Source organism: Saccoglossus kowalevskii, chromosome 9 (genome assembly GCF_978046115.1).
Source record: "Saccoglossus kowalevskii chromosome 9, keSacKowa6.1, whole genome shotgun sequence".
NCBI classification, from domain to species: Eukaryota; Metazoa; Hemichordata; class Enteropneusta; family Harrimaniidae; genus Saccoglossus; species Saccoglossus kowalevskii.
In genome coordinates, this window is record NC_140649.1 from 31,350,945 (window position 1) to 31,363,084 (window position 12,140).

Sequence of the window (12,140 nt, forward strand, 5' to 3'; positions counted from 1 at the left end):
CACAGGGCTCCGTCTTAGGGCCATTATTGTTCTCAATGTACATGCGTCCATTGGGCGAGTTATTGCGACGTCACGGCGTAAAATATCATTTTTACGCCGATGACACACAGATTTATTTATCGGTTTCTGAAGATGATCAAATTCGCGCCCGGGTGATACTTCAGACATGTATTCAAGATGTTAGCGATTGGATGTCTTGTAATTTCCTACTTTTGAATGTGTCGAAAACTGAATTTGTGTGCATGTCGTCTCGGAGATTCTCACAAGACTCGTGTCCTTTGTCTAGTATCGCAATTGGTGAAGAATTGGTTAGTGCTTCGTCAAGTGCTAGAAACTTAGGTGTCTTGTTTGATTCGCAGCTGTCTATGGAAACACACATTTCTACTATTTGTAGATCTGGATATTCCCATTTAAGAAATATTAATCGTATTCGTAAATCATTATCCCAATCTGATACTGAAAAGTTGGTACATGCTTTCATATCTTCTCGCTTAGACAGCTGTAATTCACTATTGTCTGGTCTCCCTGTAACTAAGATAAAACCTCTTATTCGTGTACAAAATGCAGCAGCCCGCCTTGTCACTCGTGCTCGAAAATATGACCACATTACAGACATTTTTATTAAACTTCATTGGTTACCAGTTGTACAAAGAATCAATTTCAAATTACTTTTACTAGTGTATAAATCTTTGTATGGTTTTGCCCCAAATTATCTATGTGAATTAATCGAATTTTATGTACCGAGTCGTAGTTTAAGATCTGAATCGAAGTTTCTTATTAAAACTCGTCAGATGTGTAGTAAAAAGTCCAAGGTGTTATACAAAGACCGTGCTTTTGAAAATTTAGGTCCTAAACTTTTTAATGAATTACCTCTGTCTGTTCGTTCTAGTCCTTCAGTAGACATTTTTAAATCCAGACTGAAAACGCACTTATTTAAATGTGCTTTTAATATTTGACTGATTGTTTATTGTATCAGCGCCTTTGATCTTCAGATGTTGGAATTGTTGCGCTTAATTAAATAGAGTTATTATTATTATTATAACACTGATAACGATATTGAAACCAATCACTTCTGTACTTCTGGTTAGTTACCCATGATGCCTCTCAATGTGGAACATTCCATTCTACCATAGGGATGCCACCATATTGTGCACTGTGGATGGGCTATGATATTAGTGAACTACTATTGAATATCAGCTGCAGAATGTGTTATTAATTGTCTTCCAATAAAATAAAATGAAGTTAACAGTTGGCATTTTGATAAATTTTTACCTTGCCCTTATCATCAAAGATAGAAGGGAAAGGTATATTAAGAAAAAAATGTCTGTCGTCGTTGTTGTTGCCGTCGTCGTCATTGTTAATAATTGTTATGTGTGCACAATAACTTTACTAATTCTATTCCAAACTTTATCAAACTTAGTCATCTAATTTATCACTATAAAACCTTCCCTTAGTTCGAATGTCCTGTGTAAAAATATCATGCAAAAAATTGAGAAAATCCGATAAAATATTTTGACTGATCACTGGTGATACACATTCAAAGGTCACTGATCCCAGTGGGAATATGCATTGTTGTATGTGTTCAATGAAGCAAATCATTTATCTTGTAATAATATCATATTTCCCAAATTCCATGGAAATACTAGACTGGGTTTCAATACCAACTCATGGTACACATTTGCAAACCTACCAATAAAATCTTAACAGCAAACAAGATGTCTGATAATGGATATAAGCACTCCTATGAATTGGGTGCCAAACTTTTGATCAGGATCTGAATCCAATAGAAAATCTGTTTAGTCCAAAGTTATCAAAACAAAAACAATGTTTTTTTTTTACTTTTCAAATAATACGGTAGTCACATAATGAATATAATAAGGCAGTTCATATTTGTCTCAGTAAATCATTAATTTTGGTTGGTTGGGAGACAAAATGTTACCCCCCCCAAAAAAAAATGTTATCACCCCTCCCCCCAATCAAGCTGAAACACTTTGTGTTAGCAAAATTTGCCTCTCAAACATCAGGAAATAGCATTTCAGAGGGTCAAGATTGCAAACATTTTTAAGGGCAAGTATGCCCAGGACCCCCTCTAGTAAGGGCGCGCATTCGTTGATGGGGAGCAGATATCACCCCCTCATGCAAAATTTCCTGCAGCTGTCTCTGGAAAATAATATTAAAGGGCAAGGTCACCAGAGTTCAACTATGTTACTAGAAATGGAAATAGAAAGTATTTAGTTGGGAACTGTAATCGTGAGAATACAAAAATCCTTTGTTCTGACAAAAAATGAACAATTAAAAATTGATGTAAAGCAGCAAAAAATGTGACATTTTGATGAGTAATTTTGGTTATGAATCTTGCCGTGTAGCGTAAATGAGTTATTAACCACGTTGTCATACATGGCTACTTCAGGTCACCTCATTCTTTTTCTCGCAAAGTACTTCATTAACTATGCATCGCTTTTAACGTTTTTTTTCTCCCAAACTTGGTGTACTTTATTATGATTCATAAATTCAGCATGATAAGCGAACCAATTGGTCATAAGAGTTCATTGACTGTAACTGATGACAGGTCAAACTGTGAGGGCAGTATACAACACTGTCTGATAAAGATCTCCATGGAATTCAGTCTACTGGCGATAAAAAATGACGTCTAGAGTTGGAATGATGTTTGCAGTTCATTTTCAGAATGTTCCACTCCATTACATGTTCATAGAGAACATGTTCTTTTTTCACATTTTGCAATTTTTCATCTTTTTATTGTCTTTACATGTACAGCATAGTTATCCGTTTTTCTGAGATTTGTATCAAGTTCTGAACCATACGGCAGTATTATGTACTTATATTTATGAAATGGTATTCAAGATACCATAGGATTAGTTCCATATGCATAGAATTTGAGCAGCTGTTATTAAGCCAGGAATTTATAGGCAGTGAGTGTGTAAATGTATTGTATCATTCATTAAAATATGTTGATATATAACACTAGAGTTGTCTTAATTAAGGATGCGCTTTCTGTGTGAATATTTCAACTAAACATCTGATATCTGTTTGTCACTATATCACAATGACACGTACGTTAGCTGTGCTCCATTCATGAGCATGCATGGTGGCTAATTTAAATATTAATGCATCTAATTTACATATGAAATGAAATAGCAATGCCCTCTGATGTCAAACTGCTACAAGGCCTTGAAAGACTAGACGAGTAAAGACTAAAATCGAGGAACGCTACCGTCATGCTGAAAGAGTCTGCTATTGATATCAGATTCGTATCCAGTGATCACAGCTGTTCTCAACATCATCCTCTGTACTTCTATAGAGATCATCACTATCCCGTAGTTTAGTCTCAATTTGTGTAATACTTTTTTTTTGTTCCCTCAAACGAGGACGTACATGTACATGTGCCAAACCAGAATCTTATATCAGATTATTTCAATAAAAAAAAGAGGCGATGGCATGAAATTTTGTATTGGAGGGGGGTAGGGGGTTAAGAGGGGGTCTGCTCAACAGATGCATGCTCCCCCTTAAAAATGTTGAAATCTAGACCCTCTGAAACGCTATTTCGTGCATTTTGAGGGGCAAATTTTTCTGACACAAAGGGTTTCAGCTTGATTTTGGAGGGGTGACCCCTCAACATTTTTTTTCAAGGAGATTACCGCCCCTCTGCCCTCCCTTTGCCACCGCTGAAAACAAATAATTGGGAGTTGAAAAGGGGCTTGAATCACAGCCCACTGTCATAACACCATTATGTGACTATAAAGCTATAAAATATGATCTAACATGACGCTATGTAATAACGAAGATTCAAAATGAAAATAAAATCACAATGTGACAATTTTCTAAAACTTCTTGCACAGAACATTATTTATCTTTTTATCTCATGAGCAAAAACAAATTTGGGAAAGCTTTTTTTATTCTCTGTACAAGCACCTCAAAGTAGCCTTGAAAAAAATTTGCTCAATTTCTGCAGTCCCAATTACAATGATTTTTAGTTTACCCTTTACATCTGTCAGAATTATTTTGTTTTTCTGCTCTCAAATAAAATGTGTTCTTTATCATCAGAAAGGTTGTTCACACAAACCCTTCAAGTCCTATAAAACTGTCTGTCTTCTGAAAAAAAAATTTAGATGAATATGAAAAATTAGAATAAATGACAAGCAAGTACTAGATCAACCATGATACAACTAAACAAAATTTGCCAGAAAAATCTCACTGACAATTTTTTGCTCTTTTTTTTTTTTATTTCCTCCAGAATCTTACAGTACTGGCTAAAATTCTACAGTCACATTTCAGTCCTATGTATGAAAACAGAAATAATGGTCATGTGACACCAATTTCTAAACAGAATTGACCTACAAATTAAAGACAGGTAAGTCACATGGGACTTGGTATTTGACCTTATGAGGGCAGTAGACTTCTAGACTGTCAAAACAACTGCCTTCACTGTTATCGATTGATTCTTGTCTCTGTGTGCATGTAATCTGTCATTCTACTTGAATACTGTTCTGTTTCTGAATTTCTTTTTTATTATGCAAATTGAAGATTTGTATACTTGAAAAAAATGATTTGATTTGTTTAAAGTATCAACATTAAAGTCAGCTTTTGTCTTATAATTTTTTACTTTTTTTCAACAACTTTTGATAAATTAAATTCCATAGCAACAAAAAAATACATAAAATGTGCAAAGTGTCGCACTAGAATTTCAGACAAATTCATATTAATTCATGGTTGTGGTGCAGTTCTTGTACGATTAAACCAAACCAAATCTAGCCATTTTCTATACATTTGGGGGAGGGGGTGTCATTATAATTCCCACTTTCGTGAATTTTTTGGCCAAATATTTAGGGTAACCAGGATCATAGTTCACACTAGATGCTTTTGCTATCAGTTTAGTAAAATCTTTCTCTACCTATGTGAATTTCAAAAAATGTTTCTGCTGTAAGAGCCAGACGTGGTTTTAGCGCACAGACGCTCAGACTCCAATCTGTCTGCTGTTTGCAATGGTTAGACAAATTAACATATGAGAAAATTGACGAAGACAAAAAAAAAAGTGATTTTAATGCAAAGACTCCCACACCACCTCAGAACAGATAACAATTCTATGGGGGGACCTTATGTTATAGAGATTCTGCATAAATGCTAGAATGATTTAATTTAGTCTGCCATCGTAATATTCAAATGAATTGTCAAATATTGTTTCAATCTATATCAGTTTGACCCTGCCTTCTGCCCATGGACACTACATATTACATGTATTATTTATATTTTTGCAAAAATTTAATCATATTGTCACTTTGATGGTGATTGTGTTCCCACCAAAAATATAAGATCAAAATCGCTGTCTGCAAATTTTCTACCTATATTTAGTTAGTTTACTGTTAACAAATATTGTCTGCAAAATTGTGTTTACATTTATTCTACATTTTATTGAAAAATATATATATTTTTTAAAAATGTTACTAATTATTATGTAGTCTGCTATAAGTTACAATAAATCAATGTTGAAATGCGCCATTCGCATAAAATTTCAACTTTGCCGTATGAGTGGTGCAAACTGTGCATAAACCATGTGGAATTATTGTCTTTATTTCAATATGTCAACTCAAACCTCTAAAAATAAACGTTGGTATGATTTGTTGCTGCTTTCCTAATTAATCTGAATTATCTTGACACAATTCCGTCCGAATAGATAACAGGCACGATTGTAAGGTCTTCTGATAATTATTATTTTTAGCTCATTAAAAAAGTAATAAAGTTACGTACTTTGGTGTTAATTGGTTATTAACATGGTATCTTGGAAGCATACTGTAAGAGGTGGAACTCTGCACCACATCATATTTCCTTCAGTAATTGATTTTTTCGAAATATGAATATTTGATATGGGATCAAAATCTAGGTTTCACATATTGACTTATGGTGTTTTGTTGTATCATTCAATGATTTCACAATCTGTAGTCGTCTACGTTGTGTGTGTTGTTAACTTTAGTTGGCTACATTACTTTACAATACTTTACTTGGAATGTATTTTTACTGAAGTGATAAATCATTGATAAGATAGTCATATTATTTTATTTAAGATCATTTATTTAGAATTCAACTTAATAGTGTTTTTTTTTTATTAATGTCACTAAGCATTATTTAAAGCAGGGGAGTCGTCACCTGCGCATGCGTCAGATGGCCATAGCTTGTTATTATTTACAAACAAGCATCTACCCATGAGCCTTTGCATTTTTAGCATGTGTTGTTATCGTCGCTTGGGACTCAATTCCCGCACATGCACAGGTGACGACCCTCACGCTTTAATGTGATTAATTATTGTAAACCGTTTAATTTTCACTGTAGAATATTGTGGTATTTGTGAAAAAGACACTGACATTCTCACTGCTACAAAATCTTAGGGTTGCGTTGTGTAGAATAGTACAACAGATCACCAAGAGATATAAAGTCACTTGGAGTATTTGCATAATGTTGTCAAAGTACAATACAATACTGCAATTGGTTCAACTCAAAGTGGAAGATTCCAGAGAATAGTTCAAAAGCAAAAATTTAATGTGAAACATTAATAAATTATTACAGATGACAACAATACTGGCAAAATACCAGGATGTGCAAACTTATGGAATCATAAATATGGCCTACCGTGTTAAATATAGAGAAACAAACAGTGTATTTGATGTAATATTCACCATTTATTTTCAAGTGGAATTTGTAATTCAGTTCAAAAACATTTATTTTGTAAACGTCCAATTTTGTTTAAAATTGGTTATAATGTATCTAATTGTGTTAGAGAGTAGTAATTGTAACACAAAAACATTCAACAGTTCAACCAGCTTCAAACAGGTTTACGGTAATCACGGAAATGAAAAAAAGATGTCAAACATTCAGTTTTAGAATATTAAAGGGAAACGACATTGACATTGAATTGAATAGAAATCATGTCAGAACGGCAAGTGTTTAATGTATTCACTGTAGTATGTAAAACATCTTTCCACGCGTCTATCTTGATACTCAAAATGAGATTTTTTTTTTTTTGCAATAAAATCTCCTGCCTCCAGTCATGTTTAAATTAATAATATAGTTAGTGGTGAAAAAAAACGGGGCCTTTGATTGAAATGTTCTAAAATAAGTGACCTCAGAATGAAGTCCTGATTCTTTTTCATGATGGCTCTTAGTGGTCGTATTTTTTTTTTTTTTCTATATAAATTTTTTTTTTACAGTCTGTTTATTTTGTTTAAGTTTTTTTTTTCTAATTTCAGTGGAAGTTAGTTATTTAGTTTTATTATTCCTGATCAAATATAAAATGAGATGAAAAAGGGAATTTTAAAAGTCATCTTCAAACTCAATGCATAATACTTGTAGCTAAGCTGTGAGTATAAAATACTGGTACTGTGAAATACTTTATTTTAGCTGGAATTAATTTTCGCTGAAAAGAATTTTTGGGTGTTTTGTGTGAATTTTATTGTCACTGATTTTTCACAAGTTGAATGTAAAATATACAAAAAAAAAGTATAATTGTAGGATTTTATTTTTACTGAATCATTCCTCCAGCGAAAACTAATTCCAAGCGAAAATAAAGTATTTTACAGTATTGTGAAACACTTAATTTTCACTGCTTGGAGTTTTGCAATGATTTTATGGCATTCATGAAGACAAAATTTCTAGAAAATATTTCTTTTACTAAATGAAAGTGCTTCACAGTCTAACATTGGGCCATTCAAGTTCAACTCGTAGAATTATGGTCTACTAGTCTATTTGACACCCAATAAAAGTTTTTCTATAGATGTAGCATTCTCAAAAACATTTTAACACTGCCATGATATGTTTTCTGCTCGACAAAATCAATGAAATTCTTTATAGTGTCGAGATTATGTGATCTTACTAAAAATAGAATTAACATAATCGTAGAATGCTGCACAACACATGAACCAGATCGAATAAGGACAGCGTGTGCAGATAATGTCAATTTCAACCCTAGCTTCGTTACTTTTCTGTGATTTTTTTCTTTGATTTGTGAATCCCAAAGAAGTTTATTTCCTAAACTAAAGAAATTATTTCAATATCACAAGTTATAAATATGGCTGTCACTATTTTAATAACATAATACTATTTCCGTGAGAAATGTTATGTGAGGGAACTGTTCTGAGGATAGTCACACCACAAATATGAATCAATGTTGTCACACGTGCATACATACATGTTGGTATTTAGCATTGTCATGAAATGTTGATCTTTTCTTATCATTTTATTTTGCCGTCGGTTACTAAACCATACGACAAATGTGTGTATACACCATACACATTCAAATGTCTGCATTGCTTTTCACTGACTTTAGCATTTGAATTGAAGTGACCCTTTATAACCACACCTCCTATTCAACCAATGTTCCACAAAAGAGACTATTTTAACTCTTTGTGCGTTAACTTTTGTCACATTTCACAAAGTTAAATGTTTTCCGTATTTTTTTCGTAACTTTTGATCAAAACCTGTAGCCCTTGAAAAATTATGTCTATCTGATCCAAAATAAATGAATAAATTAAATAAAAATCCGTTAAAATGATCAAAATATTGCGCCAATAAAATTGTTAGCAGGAATAATTATGGTAATCAAAAGGTTAATATATGTATTTTTTCAACGCCATCAAAATTTGATCCAAATCTGTAGGGGGTGTAAGATTCTTGTCTGTCAGAGTCAGAATTAATTGAAAAAAAATTACAAATATTTGGATAATTTGTTTGGGGTGATGTCAGATCTAGCAGTATAGGGAGTTCATTAGAAGTTAATTAATTCAATGTATTGCGTTAACCCTGAATTATTTTTCCTGGACCCGAATATTATAGAAGGTTACAAGGCATTCCTTTTTCAACAGATAAACAGAATAAAATGTTAAGTCATCTTCTGTTCAGAACTGTACTGCTAACTGTATCTCTAAAAACGGACAAACTGCATCATTGTTTTTTCATCATGATGCCGTTCACATCTTCAATCCTGTATTTTTGCATACACTTGCGTGAATAGTGTCTCTCTGGTCAAAATACATCATATTTATAGGTTTTTGTATACAATACATGCAATTTTTGTTTTATGTGCATGTACATCTGTGGTAGACCCACTTCTAGTAGCGCAAATACTGTTCATGTTAAGGTACATGTAAATCGTTGTTTTGGCGGGATTATTAGTTCACCTAACCCACACTGAATCAAACAAACTAATCATTTCCATAAGCGTATTTACTTATAATAGAACATATATGGTATACCAACCTGGCATTGTATGGGATAAAATCATAGACACGTACTATTTCCGAAATGGAATTAATTCATGTAATTGGCGGGGTCATCCGACAGCTTAAGTTGTATACGCATTAAAATTCAGAATTCTAGTATGTACGGTGTTTGATGGGTTGTGAGAAAATGTTTGAATCGATAATGGAAAAAGAGGAAATAGTGCAGCCATCTATTGCAGTGTATTTGTTCACTGAGCTCATATATAAACAATAAGGTTTTGAGAAAGTTTTGACATATGTAAATGATGGAATGATTTGAATATTATTTCTAGTTGATCGATTGCTTTGTGTGTATCGCAGTCAGTGAACTGTGAAAAACCAAAACTCCTGCCGACAACTGAGCATGTGCTGTTCTTGCATATCTTGATAAATAAAGTAGCATAACAATAGAAATCCAGTCGCTATTTGCACATTAATCTGAATGATATCAATATCGACTGAACATTCAATTAAATAATCGCAATGCGGTATTAATTAGATTTTTCATCGGCTACTTGTTGATGTCTGTCGGCGGCGCCTGTTTCATCTTTGGGAAGCTAGCCGTAAGGATCATATGTAAATTTTCTAATAATGCGAGAAATTAAACTAGAGTGGAATCAATGACCTTGCTGGAACACAATACAACATATGGAGGATCTGTGAACTTGAGATAAAGTGATTAGCGTCAATATCAGCGGATAACTTTTAACTGGTCTGAAATGCTTTAATTTTATGAGAATTTTATGATTCTGGTTGAAATCGCAATTTTTTTTTATAGTACTTGTATGTGAAAACGTGTCACATGGTCGCCAATAATTTGATGATATTTTGTCTGTGTGAACACATTCTCATTATAAAATCTATTTTCAGTTTATTTATTTCATTATGCAAAATGGTATCATTGGTATGGTTTTGTGGAGTTGTCATTGCACTAAGAACAATTTAATGGATAGTCACTCTTCAATTCTGATACATTGTCTCATTTCAGTGATTTATCTCTGAATTTCAATACTAGTATCTTTTCTTGTAATTTTAGTTGGATAGGGGAATTATATTTTACCATCTAAGTGCTAAAGTAAACTTTTGTCACCTTTTTCATTCACATTGGTCAAAAATTTGCAAATTACTGAACAATATAAAAAAATGTACAATATATTGTTCCAGAATATTGACCAGAAAAAAATGATGGCATTCAGAGGATTACCAATCCTGCAACCATCTTAAGATTTTGCATTACCGGTACTTTTTGTGTAAATGTTAAATCAGTTCAAGTTGCCATTTTGAAGTCAAATTTATACTATGTTAGTGATCATTGTTTTTGCTTGTCAAGAGTGGTCATCTGCATGCTGTGAAAATAGCTTTTTTTACACTCAGTAAAAGTGTAATAGTTTACATTGAAATGCATAAACGACAACTTTTGGTGTGTGTGTGTGTGTCTGTCTATGTCGGTTAATGAAAAGAACTGTTTGAAATTACTAACATGACATGTGAAATTAATAAATGGGTTGTCATTATCTACAAGTCAGTGTGAGGCCAATCAATTCTAGTTATCTTACTATTGAAACACCGTGAAATGTTGCTCACATTAAAATTTTACAATGTCAGTCATCGCACCACACTGTGTTCTGTTTGGGTCCAATGCAAAATGTGCAATGCTTGTAAAATAAACCGTTCATTTACGTGAAACACATACTTTATGATGACTGTGATGTTTTAAAGAATGTTTTGGTCCACATTAATTTTGCTAAAATTTTGCACAGTTTCAGTAATATTTCTATGATACAATACAAGTTTGAAAATAAACAAAATATGATATTGTTTATAGAAGTTGATCACAAATCCTCTCTAACTTAAGCGTCTTTTCGCAAACAATTGGATTTAAATAAGGTGGACTACTATTTTGTGGAGTGTTACAACTTGTAAGTGGTGGCGAAACGGTAATAGTATATGTGAAGTAAATACAGTATTTGTGGCTTTTAATTCCATATTCCACTCTAACCTTTTGTACAAGAAAAAACATAACAAATAGCTGTATCTATTGAGAGAGGCTGTGGGAGAAAATCATAATATTGTGAAATTACACGATATTTCTATTAAAATTTGAAAGTATATTCACAGAGTGTAAATGCGAAAAATCAATTATACGATATTCAGTGTGACTCGATAAAAGTATCGCATTTGTATGAAACTGTGTTTAATAAGGAAGTGCATCTCTCAGCAAAATTACAAAAAAAAAATATCGAATACGGGAAAAAATTCCTTTCAATAGTGATAATTACATGTGACCCCCACTGAAAGGAACCATAGTATAGCATTAATTGAAATTTATGTTAGATGATGTGCAAATAAGCGGTATCATGCTTTGATGTCAAAGTCGTTTTTTTTTTTATCAAAATATGCTTTTCCGCAGATGGTGTCATCAATAGAATTTCTTTGCCACTTGAAAGCAGGAACATTCCACGACATCCCTGCTCATGTCAGCGGTGGTACTGAAAGAGTGCCGCAATTAACGCACTATGATAAGAATCCGCAATTCTGAAGTGGCAAGTTCATATTAGTCAAAGATCTGCTTTTTTGTAAGAGGTTTTATAAACGTGAGCTTTTGATGCGAACGTCAAAGAGATATACCATACTTTAGATTTTGAAAATAAATCAATGTTATAACAATGAAAGTCCTTTCATAAGTTTGACCTTTCGCCAGATGTCTGTTTAATAACGATGTTACTTTATGTCAATGTGATGTACTTGACAACATTCAATAGAAAGTCATTTTTTTTAGTTTTTTTCATAGGTAGTTGTTCCTGTCAAGTGCCTTCTCTTTTTTGTGCTCGTTAGAAACAACATTTTTGTGTAGGACAAGGTTGTAAAAAGATGTCT

At 32.9% G+C, this 12,140-nt stretch overlaps 1 protein-coding gene and 1 long non-coding RNA gene across 5 annotated transcripts in view; one reads left to right on the forward strand and one right to left on the reverse strand.

The window, feature by feature from the left end:
• Positions 1-12,140, reverse strand: part of LOC102802515 (uncharacterized) — a 494,330-nt gene that overhangs the window by 224,505 nt on the left and 257,685 nt on the right. The gene's annotated exons all lie outside the window — the stretch shown is intronic.
• Positions 1-12,140, forward strand: part of LOC102801330 (uncharacterized) — a 149,048-nt gene that overhangs the window by 33,093 nt on the left and 103,815 nt on the right. For all 3 annotated transcript variants that reach the window (XR_014930436.1, XR_014930438.1, XM_085503404.1), the window contains exon 2: positions 4,253-4,369. The gene's annotated coding sequence lies outside the window, so the exon portion shown is untranslated. The remainder of the gene's footprint in view (positions 1-4,252; positions 4,370-12,140) is intronic.